This window comes from Buteo buteo, unplaced genomic scaffold (genome assembly GCF_964188355.1).
Source record: "Buteo buteo unplaced genomic scaffold, bButBut1.hap1.1 HAP1_SCAFFOLD_83, whole genome shotgun sequence".
Lineage (NCBI taxonomy): Eukaryota > Metazoa > Chordata > Aves > Accipitriformes > Accipitridae > Buteo > Buteo buteo.
In genome coordinates, this window is record NW_027439247.1 from 297501 (window position 1) to 310000 (window position 12500).

Genomic DNA, 12500 nt, shown 5'->3' on the forward strand with positions numbered 1-12500 from the left:
ACCCGTCGCCAACCGGGGGCGGACGGCAGGTGCGGGGGCTCTGCGTGCGAGTGAGGGCAACGCCTGCGAGAGGTGCTCCAACGGCCTGAACACCGGCAGAGCCGGCCCGCCGTGGAGGCTCTCCGACGCACCCGAGGACGCCTCAGCGGGCGCTGCCTGTGGGTCTGGATCAGTCAAATCGTGGAGCGGGAGGTGCCACGGGCCACCCGGCTCCAGACAACGATTCCCTTGAGGAAGGTAACGGGACCGGGGGATGGCCACAGCAGGCTCAACTCCCCCAGCTCCTCCAGCGTTCGAGTGCCGGCAACCGCCACCGGCTGCCGGTCTTTGCCCGCCCCACAGGCAACCGCTTGCCGTCGGGGAAAAAAAAGGCACCTGGACCCATGCCGCGCACGGGTGTTCGGGGCCTGGGGGAATGCCACAGAAGCGAGACAACCCCAGCCGCCTGCGTTCGACTTGCCAGCCACCAGGTACAGCCGCACTTTTCTTCCCGCTTCGCGGGCTCCAGCTTAAGGCCGGAGAAAACGCGATGAGGTGCCGCCACCTCTAACCCGGTACAGCGCTGCAGACCTTTCCACCGAGCCCTCCTGCAACCAGGCAAGCCGGGGCAGGCCGGACACCACAGGCCGCCCACGCGTGGCTCATGCCGGCAGAAACAGGACGAGGCGCTGCGGCCTCTCACCTGTGCCATCATCGGGCCCTCGGGGGCTGGGGGGAAGCTGCGGCACGCACGAGAACCCCCAGCCGTCTGCATCCGGCTGCCAGCCACCGGGACCGGCTGCCGCTTGCACTCTGCCCAATTCGTGCATGGGCTCCAGCTTAAGGCCGGAGAAAACGCGATGAGGTGCCGCCACCTCTAACCCGGTACAGCGCTGCAGACCTTTCCACCGAGCCCTCCTGCAACCAGGCAAGCCGGGGCAGGCCGGACACCACAGGCCGCCCACGCGTGGCTCATGCCGGCAGAAACAGGACGAGGCGCTGCGGCCTCTCACCTGTGCCATCATCGGGCCCTCGGGGGCTGGGGGGAAGCTGCGGCACGCACGAGAACCCCCAGCCGTCTGCATCCGGCTGCCAGCCACCGGGACCGGCTGCCGCTTGCACTCTGCCCAATTCGTGCATGGGCTCCAGCTTAAGGCCGGAGAAAACGCGATGAGGTGCCGCCACCTCTAAACCCGGTAGAGCGCTGCAGACCTTTCCACCGAGCCCTCCTGCAACCAGGCAAGCCGGGGCAGGCCGGACACCACAGGCCGCCCACGCGTGGCTCATGCCGGCAAAAACAGGACGAGGCGCTGCAGCCTCTCACCTGTGCCATCATCGGGCCCTCGGGGGCTGGGGGGAAGCTGCGGCACGCACGAGAACCCCCAGCCGTCTGCATCCGGCTGCCAGCCACCGGGACCGGCTGCCGCTCTGCCCGCTCCAGCTTAAGGCCAGAGTCAAAGGACGAGGTGCCGCCACCTCGCCCGCCCATCACCAGGCCCTCAGGAGGCGGCGGCAGCCGCGGCGGGCTGGATGCTCACGGGCAGCTGCCCTCGCATATACCAGCGCTCCACCTTTGCCATCATCGGGCCCTCCGGGGCCGGGGGAAAGCCGAGGCAGGCTCGGCTCCACCCGGTCTTCCAGCGTTCGAGTGCCGGTGGCCGCCGCCGGCCACCGGGCTATGCCCTGCGGAATCCACCTTTGCACCTCTCGCACCACTCGGGTCAACAGCCACCGCCAGCCTGCCAGACCCTCGCAGGCGCCCGGCTGGCTTACTTGGAAAACACCGGGAGAGACCAACTGGCCGAACAGACAGAAAACGAGCCGAACCACCAGGCAAAACCACCACCACAACGGCCGCCCAGCGCTCCACTTCGCCGGCTGAGCCGTAAGCCTTGCAGCCGCTCACTAGCGCTGCTCCGTGCACGAGTCACCACTACCTCCTATAGTACGGGAGATCACGTCCCCGCCCCCGGCCGGCTCCAAGAGTGCCGTCCCTGCCCACCGGGGAGACCCGCCAATGACACCGACTTTTACGATGACGTAACTGGAGGCAGCGAAAAACAGCGACCCCTTGGCCAGCTCCGAGAAAGTGGCGGGGCTATCAGGTCTACCTCCCCGCCCCCGAAATGCGGCTAAGTCCCGCCGGAGCCGGGTAGACCTGGCGGCTCTTTTCACCGGCCGCTGCGGCAGCGACACCCCGCGTCCTCCGGGCGCCGCCGGCGGCCGCGCCGGCCTCCGGAGCCGGGTAGACCTGGCGGCCGCCCGCGGAGCCGGGTAGACCTGGCGGCTCTTTTCACCGGCCGCTGCGGCAGCGACACCCCGCGTCCTCCGGGCGCCGCCGGCGGCCGCGCCGGCCTCCGGAGCCGGGTAGACCTGGCGGCCGCCCGCGGAGCCGGGTAGACCTGGCGGCTCTTTTCACCGGCCGCTGCGGCAGCGACACCCCGCGTCCTCCGGGCGCCGCCGGCGGCCGCGCCGGCCTCCGGAGCCGGGTAGACCTGGCGGCCGCCCGCGGAGCCGGGTAGACCTGGCGGCCCTTTTCACCGGCCGCTGCGGCAGCGACACCCCGCGTCCTCCGGGCGCCGCCGGCGGCCGCGCCGGCCTCCGGAGCCGGGTAGACCTGGCGGCCGCCCGCGGAGCCGGGTAGACCTGGCGGCCCTTTTCACCGGCCGCTGCGGCAGCGACACCCCGCGTCCTCCGGGCGCCGCCGGCGGCCGCGCCGGCCTCCGGAGCCGGGTAGACCTGGCGGCCGCCCGCGGAGCCGGGTAGACCTGGCGGCCCTTTTCACCGGCCGCTGCGGCAGCGACACCCCGCGTCCTCCGGGCGCCGCCGGCGGCCGCGCCGGCCTCCGGAGCCGGGTAGACCTGGCGGCCGCCCGCGGAGCCGGGTAGACCTGGCAGCCGTTCGGTGCCCCTTGGGCGGGGGGGGGCGGGGGGGGCAGGTGCGCCTGTTTTTGGTTCGTTTTTTTCGTTTTTTTTTTTTTTTTTCTTTCTTTTGAGATTTTAGCAAATCTGATTAAAAGGGCCACCCTCTCCCGGTTCTCCCGGACGGCATTTCTTTCCCCCTCCCCTTCCCGAGTTTGAACCACTTCTACACCAAGGGAGCACGTTTAAACGTACTGTCTGATGCAAGAGTTATTTCACCTTTATTGATTCCGGCGGGAAATATTAATACAATATTAACGACAACCAGTTTTCAAAATAATTTTTGTTTCCTGACACACACACACCCCCCCCCCCACCCTCGTCGTTCTCATGCACGTGCACGCACCTATTCCGAGCCGGTGGCTGCCAGGCACTTGCCAGCTTCACCACACCAGCCAGCCCCTCTGCTCCGCTGCTGCCCCCCCCCCCCCCCAACCATATTCTGTCGGCGGGGTCCGGGCAGAGGTGGCAGCCCCCGGCACAAACTGCCCGGCTCCCCGGCGCGAGTTCGCTGTTCACTGGGTGCCTTCAGGACTGGTAGCCCCTTGCCAGGTTCAGGTTCGGGTCCCGGCGCTGCTGGGTGCTCGCCGACTTTTGGTTTTGGTTTTTGCGGTCTTGGGCTTTTTTTGGGGGGTTGTTTTTAATTTTTCTCCCCCCCCCCCCCGCCTGGTTTTTTTTGGTGTTTTTTTGACGTTTTCCTTTTTTTAATAAAATAAATACTTTAAAATACATATCTGCGATCCTGCAGGCACTGCCACCCCCCCCCCCCCCCGGTGACACACGCGCGCTCAGAGGCGCGCGCACACACACACACACACACACACAGAACGCGACGCAGGCACACACAGCTACACGCACCCCTGCACCGGTGTGCTCCCCCTCCCTCCCCGCGCTGCAGTCCCGGACCTGCAGGCCAGTAGGTGCAGCCCCCCCCCCCCCCCCTCCCCCGGCCCCACCCGATCACAGACTTTCCGGCGCCCTGGAGACGGGGGGTTGGGGGGCGGGTGGCTGGGTGGGGTGGTCTGCAGCCCGGCAACGGGGCCCCCGGAAACTGTGGTGTTTCCCGCCACGGCAACGGTCTGCTGCTCAGTCGCGGCGGCAGCAGCGGCGGGGAAAGGAGGCTAGAAAAGAGGGGGGGCGAGAGCGGCTGGCGAGCAGGCGGGGAGCCTGGCGCAGAGGTAGGCTGGCGAGGGGGGACGGTGTGTCTTTTCGGAGAAGGCTTCTGTTTGGATCGGTTGGAGTTTTATTTTTTTTACTTCTCTCCCCCGTCCCCGTCCCCGTCCCCGTCCCCGTCCCCGTCCCCCCCCCCCCGGTCGTTTAGTTTTCCCCCCGCGGCGGGGGCGGGCAGGAGTGGAGCAGGGCGAGAGCGGCTGGCGAGCAGGCGGGGAGCCTGGCGCAGAGGCAGGCTGGCGAGGGGGGACGGTGTGTCTTTTCGGAGAAGGCTTCTGTTTGGATCGGTTGGAGTTTTATTTTTTTTACTTCTCTCCCCCGTCCCCGTCCCCGTCCCCGTCCCCCCCCCCCCGGTCGTTTAGTTTTCCCCCCGCGGCGGGGGCGGGCAGGAATGGAGCAGGGCGAGAGCGGCTGGCGAGCAGGCGGGGAGCCTGGCGCAGAGGCAGGCTGGCGAGGGGGGACGGTGTGTCTTTTCGGAGAAGGCTTCTGTTTGGATCGGTTGGAGTTTTATTTTTTTTACTTCTCTCCCCCGTCCCCGTCCCCGTCCCCGTCCCCCCCCCCCCCCGGTCGTTTAGTTTTCCCCCCGCGGCGGGGGCGGGCAGGAGTGGAGCAGGGCGAGCAGGCGGGGAGCCTGGCGCAGAGGCAGGCTGGCGAGGGGGGACGGTGTGTCTTTTCGGAGAAGGCTTCTGTTTGGATCGGTTGGAGTTTTATTTTTTTTACTTCTCTCCCCCGTCCCCGTCCCCGTCCCCGTCCCCGTCCCGTCCCCCCCGGTCGTTTAGTTTTCCCCCCGCGGCGAGGGCGGGCAGGAGTGCAGCAGGGCGAGAGCGGCTGGCGAGCAGGCGGGGAGCCTGGCGCAGAGGCAGGCTGGCGAGGGGGGACGGTGTGTCTTTTCGGAGAAGGCTTCTGTTTGGATCGGTTGGAGTTTTATTTTTTTTACTTCTCTCCCCCGTCCCCGTCCCCGTCCCCGTCCCCGTCCCACCCCCCCGGTCCTTTAGTTTTCCCCCCGCGGCGGCGGCGGGCGGGAGTGGAGCAGGGCGAGTGCGTGGCTGGCTGAGAAAGAAAGGCGGGAGCGGGGCCACGGGTGCGGCAGGATAGGGACTCGGCAGCTGGGGTTTAGAGACGGCAGGGCACCGGGGGGGCTCCCCTCTCCCGCCCGGGCACGGAGCCGGCAGGGACGCCGCAGGGTCCTAAAGTCTCCCGCCTTCCACCACCGGGGGCGGCAAGCCTGGTGGCGGAAGGGGGGAGCAGGGGCAGCCAGGCTCGGCGCGAACTGCGTGGCGGGAGGGCGGGGGGGCGGTGTGTGTGTGCGTGCAGCGGCGGGCCCGGGGTGACGGGGGTGGGGGGTGTCGGCCCGGGGCCCTGTTTCGGGCGGGGGGGGGGGGGGGGCTGCGCGCGTGTGCGTTTTGAGCGCACGACTGTGAGCGGGGCAGCGGGTGGAGGGTTTGGGCTGGGGGGGGCCGGTTGCGGGGGGGGGGGGTGCGCACGTGTGTAGCCCCGTGCGAGTGGGTGCGGTGGCGGGCGGGAGGTGTTTGGGGCGGGGACTCGAATGGGGGGGGGGCAGTGCGTGCGTGCGCGTGCGTGTGTCTAAGGGCGGGTGAGCGGCTGCAGCAGCAGGCGGTGGGCGTTCGGGCCGGGGGCCTGTTTTGGCGGGGTGCGGGCGCGCACGCAGGTGGAAATGAGAAAGATTTGTAACGGTGTCGCTAACGCCGCTTTCTCTGTTACAGCCCGGGTGGTCGGCCGCTTCGACGTCCGGCCTGCGCCCGTGCCTGCCTACGGGCGATGCGCTCGGCTCCCGGTCGGACCCGTCCCTGGCAAAGCAGCAGCCGCGTGCCTCGGCCTGGGCAGAGACCTGGGGCTCCAGGGCCCCAGCCAGGGCTGCCGGAGAGGCGCGCCGCGCTTCCGACAGAGGGGCATCAGCGGCTCCGTCGCCGGCGGGATGCGTTCGAGCGGTGAGGAAGGTCCCAGCGGCCTTAGGCGGTGGCGGGGGGCGCGCTCCTTCGGCGACGGGGAGCGGGGGGGAAACGGCCCCGGGGCGGGCCGGTCAGCCGGCACGGCGGCCACGCGAGCTCGTCGTCTCCGAGGATGCTCGGCTAAGTCGGCCTCGGCCACAGGGACCGCTTGTCAGGCAGCCGACTGGCTTTCTTCAGAGGCCTGCGAGACCGCCGTCCCTCGGAGGCCAATGAACAGTTAATGCGCGATAACGCAGGGGCCGGAGAACGCTAACGTTAACCAAGAGCGTCGCAAGGTCCTAAAGGAGTGCCGCAATCAAACTTTAGGAGTCGGTAATTTATAATACTGGTGACTACTAATCGAGTCATATTCAATCCGTGACGATCCGCTGGTAGGTACGTACGTACGTACGTACGTATTCCTTCTCCGGCTATTAACGAAGGGATGCACACCTAGCGTGCGTGAACGAATGAGTTTTGTTATTTAAGGAACTGCCAGAAAGCGTATTACCGCGTAGCGCTAAATCAGTCGGTAGGTGACGCTCCATAAACGATACAATCCAGCATCGCTCGTCAACTGTTAATAACTTCAATCGATGACGATTCATAGCGTATCGATTCTTCTGTATTCGTTTAGGAGCGGATCCCACGCCAACGGTGCCACGCGGTACCCGGACGGCCACCGACTCGTACAGAGACGAGAGAGCAGCGTCGGCGCCTCTTCCCGAAGAAGTCGTTACCGATAAAGTACTCCGACTGCGGGTAACGCTTTGCTCTCACGTTTTTGACGCGTGCCTGCCTGCCTGCCTGCCTGCCTGCGTGCGCGGTAAAAGACAAGCTGTCAGACACAATAAATTTTAAGAAAGTGGAATCGCGGAGCGGTCTTAATACACTAATCAGGACCGGCCCGTAGTGCGGCCAGGGAGTGCAGGCCGACCCTGCAGCGTGGCCAGGTTTACCCGGAGACACAGGTAAGGAGGCCAGGACTACCCCGGAGCATCAGGTAGGGATACCGGGCTGACCCCCAGAAAGTCAGGTAGGGTGGCCGGGCCTACCCCGGAGCGCCTGTAGGGACCGCAGGTGTACCCCGGAGCACCGGTAGGGGTACCGGCACTACCCCGGAGGATGAGGTAGGGGCGCCAGGCCTACCCCGGAGCGTCGGGTAGGGACACCGGGCTGACCCCAGAGGGTCAGGTAGGGTGGCCGGGCCTACCCCGGAGCGCCTGTAGGGACCGCAGGTGTACCCCGGAGCACCGGCAGGGGTACCGGCACTACCCCGGAGGATGAGGTAGGGGCGCCAGGCCTACCCCGGAGCGTCGGGTAGGGACACCGGGCTGACCCCAGAGGGTCAGGTAGGGTGGCCGGGCCTACCCCGGAGCGCCTGTAGGGACCGCAGGTGTACCCCGGAGCACCGGCAGGGGTACCGGCACTACCCCGGAGGATGAGGTAGGGGCGCCAGGCCTACCCCGGAGCGTCGGGTAGGGATACCGGGCTGACCCCGGAGGGTCAGGTAGGGTGGCCGGGCCTACCCCGGAGCGCCTGTAGGGACCGCAGGTGTACCCCGGAGCACCGGCAGGGGTACCGGCACTACCCCGGAGGATGAGGTAGGGGCGCCAGGCCTACCCCGGAGCGTCGGGTAGGGATACCGGGCTGACCCCGGAGGGTCAGGTAGGGTGGCCGGGCCTATCCCGGAGCGCCTGTAGGGACCGCAGGTGTACCCCGGAGCACCGGCAGGGGTACCGGCACTACCCCGGAGGATGAGGTAGGGGCGCCAGGCCTACCCCGGAGCGTCGGGTAGGGATACCGGGCTGACCCCGGAGGGTCAGGTAGGGTGGCCGGGCCTACCCCGGAGCGCCTGTAGGGACCGCAGGTGTACCCCGGAGCACCGGCAGGGGTACCGGCACTACCCCGGAGGATGAGGTAGGGGCGCCAGGCCTACCCCGGAGCGTCGGGTAGGGACACCGGGCTGACCCCGGAGGGTCAGGTAGGGTGGCCGGGCCTACCCCGGAGCGCCTGTAGGGACCGCAGGTGTACCCCGGAGCACCGGCAGGGGTACCGGCACTACCCCGGAGGATGAGGTAGGGGCGCCAGGCCTACCCCGGAGCGTCGGGTAGGGATACCGGGCTGACCCCGGAGGGTCAGGTAGGGTGGCCGGGCCTACCCCGGAGCGCCTGTAGGGACCGCAGGTGTACCCCGGAGCACCGGCAGGGGTACCGGCACTACCCCGGAGGATGAGGTAGGGGCGCCAGGCCTACCCCGGAGCGTCGGGTAGGGACACCGGGCTGACCCCGGAGGGTCAGGTAGGGTGGCCGGGCCTACCCCGGAGCGCCTGTAGGGACCGCAGGGGTATCCCGGAGCACCGGTAGGGGTACCGGCACTACCCCGGAGGATGAGGTAGGGGCGCCAGGCCTACCCCGGAGCGTCGGGTAGGGACACCGGGCTGACCCCGGAGGGTCAGGTAGGGTGGCCGGGCCTACCCCGGAGCGCCTGTAGGGACCGCAGGTGTACCCCGGAGCACCGGCAGGGGTACCGGCACTACCCCGGAGGATGAGGTAGGGGCGCCAGGCCTACCCCGGAGCGTCGGGTAGGGACACCGGGCTGACCCCAGAGGGTCAGGTAGGGTGGCCGGGCCTACCCCGGAGCGCCTGTAGGGACCGCAGGTGTACCCCGGAGCACCGGCAGGGGTACCGGCACTACCCCGGAGGATGAGGTAGGGGCGCCAGGCCTACCCCGGAGCGTCGGGTAGGGATACCGGGCTGACCCCGGAGGGTCAGGTAGGGTGGCCGGGCCTACCCCGGAGCGCCTGTAGGGACCGCAGGTGTACCCCGGAGCACCGGCAGGGGTACCGGCACTACCCCGGAGGATGAGGTAGGGGCGCCAGGCCTACCCCGGAGCGTCGGGTAGGGACACCGGGCTGACCCCAGAGGGTCAGGTAGGGTGGCCGGGCCTACCCCGGAGCGCCTGTAGGGACCGCAGGGGTATCCCGGAGCACCGGCAGGGGTACCGGCACTACCCCGGAGGATGAGGTAGGGGCGCCAGGCCTACCCCGGAGCGTCGGGTAGGGACACCGGGCTGACCCCGGAGGGTCAGGTAGGGTGGCCGGGCCTACCCCGGAGCGCCTGTAGGGACCGCAGGTGTACCCCGGAGCACCGGCAGGGGTACCGGCACTACCCCGGAGGATGAGGTAGGGGCGCCAGGCCTACCCCGGAGCGTCGGGTAGGGATACCGGGCTGACCCCGGAGGGTCAGGTAGGGTGGCCGGGCCTACCCCGGAGCGCCTGTAGGGACCGCAGGTGTACCCCGGAGCACCGGCAGGGGTACCGGCACTACCCCGGAGCATGAGGTAGGGGCGCCAGGCGTACCCCGGAGCGTCGGGTAGGGACACCGGGCTGACCCCAGAGGGTCAGGTAGGGTGGCCGGGCCTACCCCGGAGCGCCTGTAGGGACCGCAGGTGTATCCCGGAGCACCGGTAGGGGTACGGGTACTACCCCGGAGGATGAGGTAGGGGCGCCAGGCCTACCCCGGAGCGTCGGGTAGGGATACCGGGCTGACCCCGGAGGGTCAGGTAGGGTGGCCGGGCCTACCCCGGAGCGCCTGTAGGGACCGCAGGTGTACCCCGGAGCACCGGCAGGGGTACCGGCACTACCCCGGAGGATGAGGTAGGGGCGCCAGGCCTACCCCGGAGCGTCGGGTAGGGACACCGGGCTGACCCCGGAGGGTCAGGTAGGGTGGCCGGGCCTACCCCGGAGCGCCTGTAGGGACAGCAGGTGTACCCCGGAGCACCGGTAGGGGTACCGGTACTACCCCGGAGCATGAGGTAGGGGCGCCAGGCGTACCCCGGAGCGTCGGGTAGGGACACCGGGCTGACCCCAGAGGGTCAGGTAGGGTGGCCGGGCCTACCCCGGAGCGCCTGTAGGGACAGCAGGTGTACCCCGGAGCACCGGTAGGGGTACGGGTACTACCCCGGAGGATGAGGTAGGGGCGCCAGGCCTACCCCGGAGCGTCGGGTAGGGACACCGGGCTGACCCCAGAGGGTCAGGTAGGGTGGCCGGGCCTACCCTGGAGGGTCAGGATGGGGGGCCGGGATCCATCGCCGCGTGCCCGTAGGGACAGCAGGTAGAACTCCGGCGCATCACAAAGGGTTCCGCCACGGGCCCAGAGTACTGGTGGGGGAACGGGTTCTATCCCGGAACGTCGCCTGGGGACACCGGGCGTAAGGCGGAGGGTCGGGTAGGAAGGCTGGGTCTAAACTCGCGCGCCCGTAGGGACAGCAGTTTTTCCCCCGGCGTACCGGGCGGGGGTACCGGTACTGCCCCGGAGTACTGACGGGGGTACACGGGTACTACCCCGGGGTACCGGGCGGCGGTATACGGGTACTACCCCGGAGTACAGGACGGGGGTATACGGGTACTACGAAGGAGCACAGGTGGGGGTTACGGGTAGTACCCCGGAGTACCGGGCGGGGGCATACGGGTACTGCCCCAGAGTACCGGGCGGGGGTATGCGGGTACTGCCCCGGAGTACCGGGTGGAGGTATATGGGTACTTCCCCGGAGTACCGGGCGGGGGTATGCGGGTACTGCCCCGGAGTACCGGGCGGGGGTATACGGGTACTACCAAGGAAGGAGTACAGGTGGGGGTTACGGGTAGCACCCCGGAGTACCGGGCGGGGGTACCGGTACTGCCCCGGAGTACCGGGCGGGGGTATGCGGGTACTGCCCCGGAGTACCGGGCGGGGGTATACGGGTACTACCAAGGAGTACAGGTGGGGGTTACGGGTAGCACCCCGGAGTACTGGGCGGGGGTACCGGTACTGCCCCGGAGTACCGGGCGGGGGTATGCGGGTACTGCCCCGGAGTACCGGGCGGGGGTATACGGGTACTACCAAGGAAGGAGTACAGGTGGGGGTTACGGGTAGTACCCCGGAGTACCGGGCGGGGGTACCGGTACTGCCCCGGAGTACTGACGGGGGTACACGGGTACTACCCCGGGGTACCGGGCGGGGGTATACGGGTACTGCCCCGGAGTACCGGGCAGGGGTATGCGGGTACTGCCCCGGAGTACCGGGCGGGGGTATACGGGTACTACGAAGGAGTACAGGTGGGTGTTACGGGTAGTACCCCGGAGTACCGGGCGGGGGTACTGGTACTGCCCCGGAGTACCGGGCGGGGGCATACGGGTACTGCCCCGGAGTACCGGGCGGGGGCATAGGGGTGCTGCCCCGGAGTACCGGGCGGGGGTATGCGGGTACTGCCCCGGAGTACCGGGTGGAGGTATATGGGTACTTCCCCGGAGTACCGGGCGGGGGTATGCGGGTACTGCCCTGGAGTACCGGGCGGGGGTATGCGGGTACTGCCCCGGAGTACCGGGCGGGGGTATATGGGTACTTCCCCGGAGTACCGGGCGGGGGTATGCGGGTACTGCCCCGGAGTACCGGGCGGGGGTATGCGGGTACTGCCCCGGAGTATCGGGCGGGGGTATACGGGTACTACCAAGGAGTACAGGTGGGGGTTACGGGTACTACCCCTGGCTGCCGGGTGGGGGTACTGGTACTACCCCGGAGTACCAATGAGGGTTACGGGTACTACCCCTGGCTGCCGGGTAGGGGTAATGGTACTACCCCGGAGTGTCGGCATGGGACGCCAAGCTAAGTCTGGAGCATCAGGTAGGGATGCCAGGACTGCTCTGGACGGTCAGGTAAGGCGGCCAGGTCTACCCCTTGGGCCGGCAAGGGGCGGCCAGGTCTACCCCTTGGGCCGGCAAGGGGCGGCCAGGTCTACCCCTTGGGCCGGCAAGGGGCGGCCAGGTCTACCCCTTGGGCCGGCAAGGGGCGGCCAGGTCTACCCCTTGGGCCGGCAAGGGGCGGCCAGGTCTACCCCTTGGGCCGGCAAGGGGCGGCCAGGTCTACCCCTTGGGCCGGCAAGGGGCGGCCAGGTCTACCCCTTGGGCCGGCAAGGGGCGGCCAGGTCTACCCCTTGGGCCGGCAAGGGGCGGCCAGGTCTACCCCTTGGGCCGGCAAGGGGCGGCCAGGTCTACCCCTTGGGCCGGCAAGGGGCGGCCAGGTCTACCCCTTGGGCCGGCAAGGGGAGGCCAGGTCTACCCCTTGGGCCGGCAAGGGGCGGCCAGGTCTACCCCTTGGGCCGGCAAGGGGCGGCCAGGTCTACCCCTTGGGCCGGCAAGGGGCGGCCAGGTCTACCCCTTGGGCCGGCAAGGGGCGGCCAGGTCTACCCCTTGGGCCGGCAAGGGGAGGCCAGGTCTACCCCTTGGGCCGGCAAGGGGCGGCCAGGTCTACCCCTTGGGCCGGCAAGGGGCGGCCAGGTCTACCCCTTGGGCCGGCAAGGGGCGGCCAGGTCTACCCCTTGGGCCGGCAAGGGGCGGCCAGGTCTACCCCTTGGGCCGGCAAGGGGCGGCCAGGTCTACCCCTTGGGCCGGCAAGGGGAGGCCAGGTCTACCCCTTGGGCCGGCAAGGGGAGGCCAGGTCTA